Source organism: Arachis hypogaea, chromosome 1 (assembly GCF_003086295.3).
Source record: "Arachis hypogaea cultivar Tifrunner chromosome 1, arahy.Tifrunner.gnm2.J5K5, whole genome shotgun sequence".
NCBI lineage: Eukaryota > Viridiplantae > Streptophyta > Magnoliopsida > Fabales > Fabaceae > Arachis > Arachis hypogaea.
This window is the reverse complement of record NC_092036.1, coordinates 44,705,434-44,713,171: the sequence shown is the minus strand read 5'-3', so window position 1 is coordinate 44,713,171 and position 7,738 is coordinate 44,705,434.

The following is a 7,738-nucleotide window of genomic DNA, read 5'->3' as shown; positions in this document are numbered from 1 at the left end:
TGTATCAATTTATCATATGTGCATTGATCTTTGAATTTTTAATTCAGCTTGGGGTATTTTTCCCCTTATTTATTTATTGATTTTTTTTTTAAAAATAAACTAGCTTATCAATGCACATAGATTTTTAATTCTTATAGTTCACATGAGTAGGTATCCAAATTCCATTGTATTATCATGACATATTCCCTTAATAACTTTTGTTCCCACAAATTTCCATACTTAACTAGATACACAATTTATCTTAAGCTAACCAAAGATTCAATTTGGGATATACAATTGTTTTTCCGCTTAAGGTATAATGTGGTAAAATATAGAACAAATGGGATTTAAAGGCTCAAAGTGGTTAACAAAGGTAATTAAAAGGGTAGGCTTAATTTGGATAAGTGAGTTTAAAAAATAATGGCCTCAATCACATGCAAGCATATAAACATAATAAATATTGGACATATATGATGAAACAAAATATAGATTACAATCATAGAGAAGTAAACACACAAGAATAAAATAATTATGGTTAAATAATGTAACCATGCATAAAGGCTCAAATTTTCACAGGTTGTGTGTTCTTTAGCTCAAAAATCATGTTCCAAATACAACTTCAAGCAATTTAACATAAGATTTTGATTAAAATTAGTGAAATTTTGTTCCAAAGATAGCTTTTAGAAGAAACTTATTGTCTTTTCAATCAAGTAGAACATGCATGCAACTAACCTATTCTAAAAAAAAAAGAAAATCTAACTAAAATATCCTAATTTATTAGTGCTAGGGAAGAGAAATACCTCCGAAGTCAGGTACTGACCGACCTCCCCACACTTAAGGCTTCGCACCATCCTCGGTGCCATCTGTCAGGAACATGGTGGGCTGGTGGCAGTGTCTCCACAGTCGGGCCATCATGGCTCCCTGTGCTGGTGAAGGAAGTGGAGTCCGGGTGCCTGAGTCATCGGTCTGATTCCTGTAGGAGCTCCTGAGGTAGTTTGAACGGCGTTGGTTGCGGCACTCTCAGAGCTTGGCTTTCTTTTCGTGTGCTTCCAACCGCTTCAGTATTTGATCAGCAGCTGACTAGTAGATGGGGAGGAGCTGCAGCATCCTCTGTGGACTGGCTGGTAGTGGCAAGTGTGGGCTGAGATATCTCCCGTTAGGGACAAACTGATCATCCCGTGGAAGAATGGCTTTGGTGTATCCAGCTCTGTAGGATACTCCGGCTGCTGAGATAAGATCAGAGACCAATGCGGGGAAAGGTAGGTTGCCCGCGATCTACACATGTTCATAGCATTCCGGATATGTCTTGGTAAATTAAGAGGCTGGTCTGTGAGGATGCACCATAGTAGAATGGCCATGTCTGCTGTGAAGGAGGACTCATGAGTACTCGGGAAGACGTAATGGGACATAATCTGTGCCCATACGTGAGCCTCTAAGGTGAGTGCAGAAGCGAGATTCCCTTAGGACGGAATGATGGTATCCGAAGATCCATTTACTGCCAGGTGAGCGATAACTCTGAGAATAGCGTCCCAGTCAAAGGTGTATGCCTGGCGCTTGATTGTGGCTTTCTGAAAGGCGTCCAATCCTTCTGGAGTAGGTGGAGATCTAAGGCTGTTGTATGGCCTCTTCTATAGTGGGGACTTGCTTTTGGCGTAAATAGACAGACTGTAGAGTCGGCAGGTGGAAGTTGGAGTAGAACTCAATAACCCAAGAAAGATTAACCTATCGTGGCTATCTCTGTAAGAATCCCCAATGTCTTTGTGCAATTTGTGGCTCAACAAATTCAGCGATACGAGGCGAAGGATAAGAAGGTGTTCATTGTTGTAATTTCGAGCTGCCAGAATAGGAACATCTGCTCACAGTAGCGATTTAGGAATCGTGCAGTGTCCTTGGCTGGGAAGGCTCGCTCCTTTTCATCAACATTGATAATCCTTTTAATTCTTTTTGTTGAGGGCTTGACTGTAGTTGAAGAAGGTCCTGCCACTAATGCTCTCTTCGTTCCTTTCCTTGCTGTGGGTTTAGGGGTAGCTTTCTCTTTGCCTTTCTTGGTGGCCATTCTGAAAAAGGGAAGAGAAAGTAAGTTAAATCCAAAGAAATAAAGCAATGAAGGGGATAGAGTGAGTGAAAATCAGTGCACGGTAAAGATGAATGAAATAAACACATGGTCATGACAACATGTGAAAAGATCAAGAAAGGGAATAGAATAAGTTCACGATAGGGAAGTAGATGCAAGATGTTTATTGGCATGCTGGCAAGGGCATGAGTAGCATAGATCAAGCATCACTTCGTAACAAACTATCACGTTTGTATTGGCAATTAAATTCAGTTAATAAAATAGTAAAGGAATTTGTGAAAAACATGCTTGAATAGTAGGAAGTATAATAGAGAAGTGCATAATGCCATATGGGCTTTTCACAAACACATAGCATGCATGGTAAATAAGGTATAGAAATATTAAAGCAAACATGCAAGCAACCCTTTAAAGAAAATAATATATAATTGCCAAATAATTTGCAACAATCCACAAGCATATAATGAGGAATAAGGACTCAAATAAATTTCTAACACCATGTAAAAAGGAAAGAAGAAGAAAGAAAATATGGATAAAGAATAGAAAAAGAAAAGAAAAGAAAATAACATATAAAATAAGAAGAATGATAGAAAAGAAAGGAGGAAAGAAGAAAATAAAACCTTGTTAATGGAGGTGAGAAAGAGAGAGAGTGAAAGGTGAGATAGAAGGAAGAAGGGAGAGGGAAGAAAGAAGGAGGGAAAAGAAAAATTAGGATTTGGAGGAGAGAAAGATAAGATATTTTGGCAATTTTGGTTGAGTTGTGCGGCACAAGCGACGTGGCCGCGTGGGGCACGTGTTCACGTGATTGCGCTTTAATTTAGTTGACGCGGTCGCGTCGGTCACGCGGTCGCGTGACCCATGTTATGCTTCTGGCACGCGTACAGCCTTCCGCCTGCACAACTCTCTGTTCAAATTGATATATTTGCCAAATTTGGGGTGACGCGATCGCGTGGGGCATGCGATCGCGTGAGTGGGCTTCAGAAGGGATGACGCAGACGCGTTAGCGATGCGGTCGTGTGATAGGGTTGGTGCGTCCAGCACCATTCCAGCACCACTCTCGCACAATATTTCGTTGTGCACCCCTTTTTACGTCGAAAATCAGGGCACGCGGCCGCGTGGGGCACGCGGCTGCGTGGGAGGCCATGATTCCCATATGACGCGGACGCGTCAGCGATGCAGTCGCGTGGGACACTTTGTGCCACTGGCATGCCTCCAGCCATGCTCCAGCGTGACTCTCTGTTCGTTTTTTATTTTCTCCCCTCTCCTTGCGACGCGGACTTGTCTCTGATGCGGTCGCATCGCGTGGCACTTTTTTTTGTATGCAAATGCAGATGCACGAAATGTGATGATAAAGAGAAGAGTTATTAAATAGAAAAACTAAAAAGAAAAGAACGATCATACCATGGTGGGTTGTCTCCCACCTAGCACTTTGCTTTAACGTCCGTAAGTTGGACGCTCTACTAGCTCAATCTTCTGCCATGTGGGGATCTTCCAAGAGGAAGATCTCAAGCTCCTTGTTTTTCTGCATCTTCTTGCCATGGTACAGCTTCAGACGTTGTCCATTAACTTTGATAAGTTCAGAGCTTGAAGGATGGCTTAGGTGATAAACTCCGTATGGTTCGGCCTTCTCTACTCTGTATGGACCTTCCCATCTTGATCTCAACTTGCCTGGCATGAGCCTCAGTCGAGATTTGTAGATGAGGACTAAATCCCCAGGCTGGAACTCTTTTCTCTTGATGTGCTGATCATGTACAGCCTTCATCTTCTCCTTGTATATTCTCGAGTTCTCATAAGCTTCTAGGCGAAGGCTCTCCAGTTCTTGCAGTTGCAACTTCCTTTTAGCTCCAGCTTCCTCAATTCCTATGTTGCACTCCTTGACTGCCCAAAAGGCTCTGTGCTCTACTTCAACTGAGAGATGACAAGCTTTTCCATAAACTAAATGGAAAGGGATCATCCCAATGGGTGTTTTATATGCTGTCCTGTATGCCCATAGTGCATCATGTAGCCTGGTGCTTCATTCTGAGGATGGTATGCTGTTGCAACCTTATGAATTATCCCATGCTTCTTCATTAATCCTGTGAGTCTCCTATTACAAAAATGGGTGCCTTGATCTCTCACGATTGCTCATGGTGATCCAAAGCGGCAAATAATATGGTTTCTCACAAAGGAAACAACAGTGTTAGCATCATCAGTGCGGGTAGGAATTGCTTCCACCCATTTGGAAACGTAATCCACAGCTAACAATATATAAAAATAACCATTAGAATTTGGAAACGGACCCATGAAGTCAATGCCTCAAACATAAAAAATTTCACAAAAAAGCATAATTTGTTGAGGCATCTCATCCCTCCTGGATATATTACCAAATTTTTGGCATGGGAGACAAGATTTACAAAACTCAGCAGCGTCTCTAAAAAGAGTAGGCCACCAGAATCCACAGTCTAAGATCTTTCTAGCTGTTCTTTGAGGGCCAAAATGTCCTCCACTCTCAGATGAGTGACAGGCCTCTAAAATGGACTGGAATTCTGATTGAGGCACACAACGTCTAATTACCTGATCAGCGCCACATCTCCATAAATATGGGTCATCCCATATATAATATTTAGACTCGCTTTTCAGCTTGTCTCTTTGATGCTTAGAAAAGTGTGGAGGAAATGTGCGGCTAACTAGATAATTAGCTGCAGGTGCGTACCAAGGGACTTCTTCAGATATTGCTTGCAGGTTATCCAGTGGGAAATTATCATCTATAGGAGTAGAATCATCCTTGATGTGCTCAAGGTGACTTAAGTGGTCTGCCACTAGATTCTGGTTACCACTCCTATCCTTTATTTCTAAATCAAATTCTTGTAATAGCAGTATCCAACGTGTGAGCCTTGGTTTGGACTCCTTTTTAGCTAATAGATACTTTAAAGCTGCATGGTCCGAATACACTACTACTCTAGTACCAAGTAAATAAGCTCAGAATTTATCCAGAGCAAAAATAATAGCAAGAAGCTCTTTCTCAGTAGTAGTATAATTGGACTAGGCAGCATCTAAAGTCTTAGACACATAAGCAATAACAAAAGGATCCTTACCTTCACGCTGAGCCAGCGCTGCTCCTACTGCATGGTTAGAAGCATCGCACATGATTTCAAATGGCTGGCTCCAGTCTGGTCCACTCACAATTGGAGCTTGAGTCAGGTCGGTCTTCAGCTTATCAAACGCTTGTTTGCAATCTTCACTGAACTCGAACTCAATATCCTTCTGCAGTAATCTGGATAAGGGAAGTGCAACCTTACTAAAGTTCTTAATAAATCTCCTGTAAAAACCTGCATGGCCAAGGAACGAAACGGACTTCCCTCACAAAGGAGGGGTAAGGTAAACTAGAAATAACATTCACCTTTGCTGGGTCTACAAAAATGCCAGTATTAGATACAACATGTCCTAGTACAATCCCTTGTTTTACCATAAAGTGACATTTTTCAAAATTTAATACAAGGTTTGTATTGACAAATCTATCTAATACTCTAGATAGTCCATCTAAGCAAAGGCTAAAAGAATCACCATAAATGCTAAAATCATCCATAAAAACCTCCATACAGTCTTCAATAAGATCAGAGAAAAGACTCATCATGCACCTCTGAAAAGTATCTGGTGCATTGCACAAGCCAAAGGGCATTCTCTTGTAAGCATAAGTCCCAAAAGGACATGTAAAGGTAGTCTTTTCCTGATCCTCAGGAGCTATATGATTCTGGAAATAACCTGTGTAACCATCTAAAAAGCAATAATGTGATTTACCTGACAGGCGATCCAGCATTTGATCAATGAATGGGAGTGGGTAGTGATCCTTACGAGTAGCTTGGTTGAGACGCCTGTAATCAATGCAGACTCTCCAAGCGTTCTGTACTCTGGTTGCTGTGAGCTCTCCATGCTCATTCTTCACTGTAGTTACTCCAGACTTCTTGGGCACCACTTGTACTGTGCTAACCCATTCACTGTCTGAAATGGGATAGATGATACTTGCTTCCAATAGTCTGGTCACTTCCTTTTTGACAACTTCCAAAATAGTGGGATTCAGTCTTGTTTGGGATTGGCGGACAGATCTTGCTCCCTCTTCTAAAAATATTCTATGCTCACATACTTGAGGGTTGATGCCTACTATGTCTGCCAAACTCCACCCAATTGCTTTCTTGTGCTTCCTCAGCATACTAAGTAACCTCTCTTCCTGTTCAGGAGTGAGGTCCTGTGCAATAATAACTGGAAACTTCCGCTGGTCCTCAAGGTAAGCATATTTGAGGTGTAGAGGGAGAGGTTTCAATTCCAACTTCTGGTTATGGTCTGGCTCTGACTTCCCCACACTTAGACCTTGTCCTATGTACTTAGCTTCGAACTCTTCCTGGTGAACTTCAGCTACGGTTTCATCTATGATGTCACACTAGAAGATAGAATGATCTTCTGGAGGGTTGTTTATGACTCCATTCAGATTGAAGATTACCATTCGGCCATCTATCTCAAAGGAGTATGTTCCTGAAAAAGCATCTAATTTGAATTTTGATGTCTTCAGGAATGGTCTCCCAAGTAGGATTGATGATGGCTTATCTGAGTCATTATGGGGAATCTCCAAGATATAGAAATCAGTGGGGAATGTGAGCCCTTTAATGTTCACTAAAACGTATTTAGCAACTCCAGCCACTGTAATAATGCTTTTATCTGCTAACACAAAACGAGCTGCCGACCTTTTTAAGGGAGGGAGCCTCAAAACATCATATACAGATAAAGGCATTATACTAACACATGCTCCTAAATCACACATGCAATCATAAATTACTATACCACCAATAGTACAACTAACTACACAAGGACCTGGGTCACTGCACTTTTCAGGTAAATTTCCCATTAAAGCAGATATAGAGCTTCCTAAAGGAATAGTTTCTAATTCATTAATTTTGTCTTTATGTATGCACAAATCTTTTAGAAACTTTGCATATTTAGGTACCTGTTGAATGACATCAAAAAGGGGAACAGTTACCTCAACCTTTTTGAAGATTTCTACCATTTTGGGGTCAGGTTCCAACTGCTTCCTGGGCTTCCTTGCAAGTTGTGGAAATGGAATGGGAGTGGTGTTTTCTGCAGTGTCTGCGCCTTTTGGTGCTTCCTCCTGTGGTTGAGCTCCTTCTTCTTCATCTATGTCCTGTATGTCCTCATCCTCTTCAATATCTTCTATATCTACTACCTCTTCAGCTGAGGCGTGTTCTGGTGGGCTTGGCTCCTCCTGATTCCTCTCCTGCAATGTGGTTCCGGACCTTAGGGTGATGGCATTAATACCACCCTTTGGGTTGGGTAATGGTTGAGAGGGGAGTCCATCAGATCTTGAGGACTGATTGTTGGAGTTATTCATTGATCCAATCTGTGAGACAAAGGCTTGCAAAGTAGAATTCAAACCATTCAGAGTAGAAGTAAGGTTGTTTTCCATGGCCTGTTGCCTCCAATCAATAGCTTGTAATAATTCATCATTAGGAGATGAAGAGGGGTAAGTGATCTGAGAGGTCTACTGAGATGCTTGAGGCTGTCTTAAATGAGGTGCTCTGTAGGACTGATTCTGATTCTGCTGCCTGAAATTGTTATTGTTATTCCACCTCTGATTTCCATTATTATCTCTGCCTCCTCTGTTATAATTGTCCCTCCAACCCTGGTTAGAATTGTCTCTCC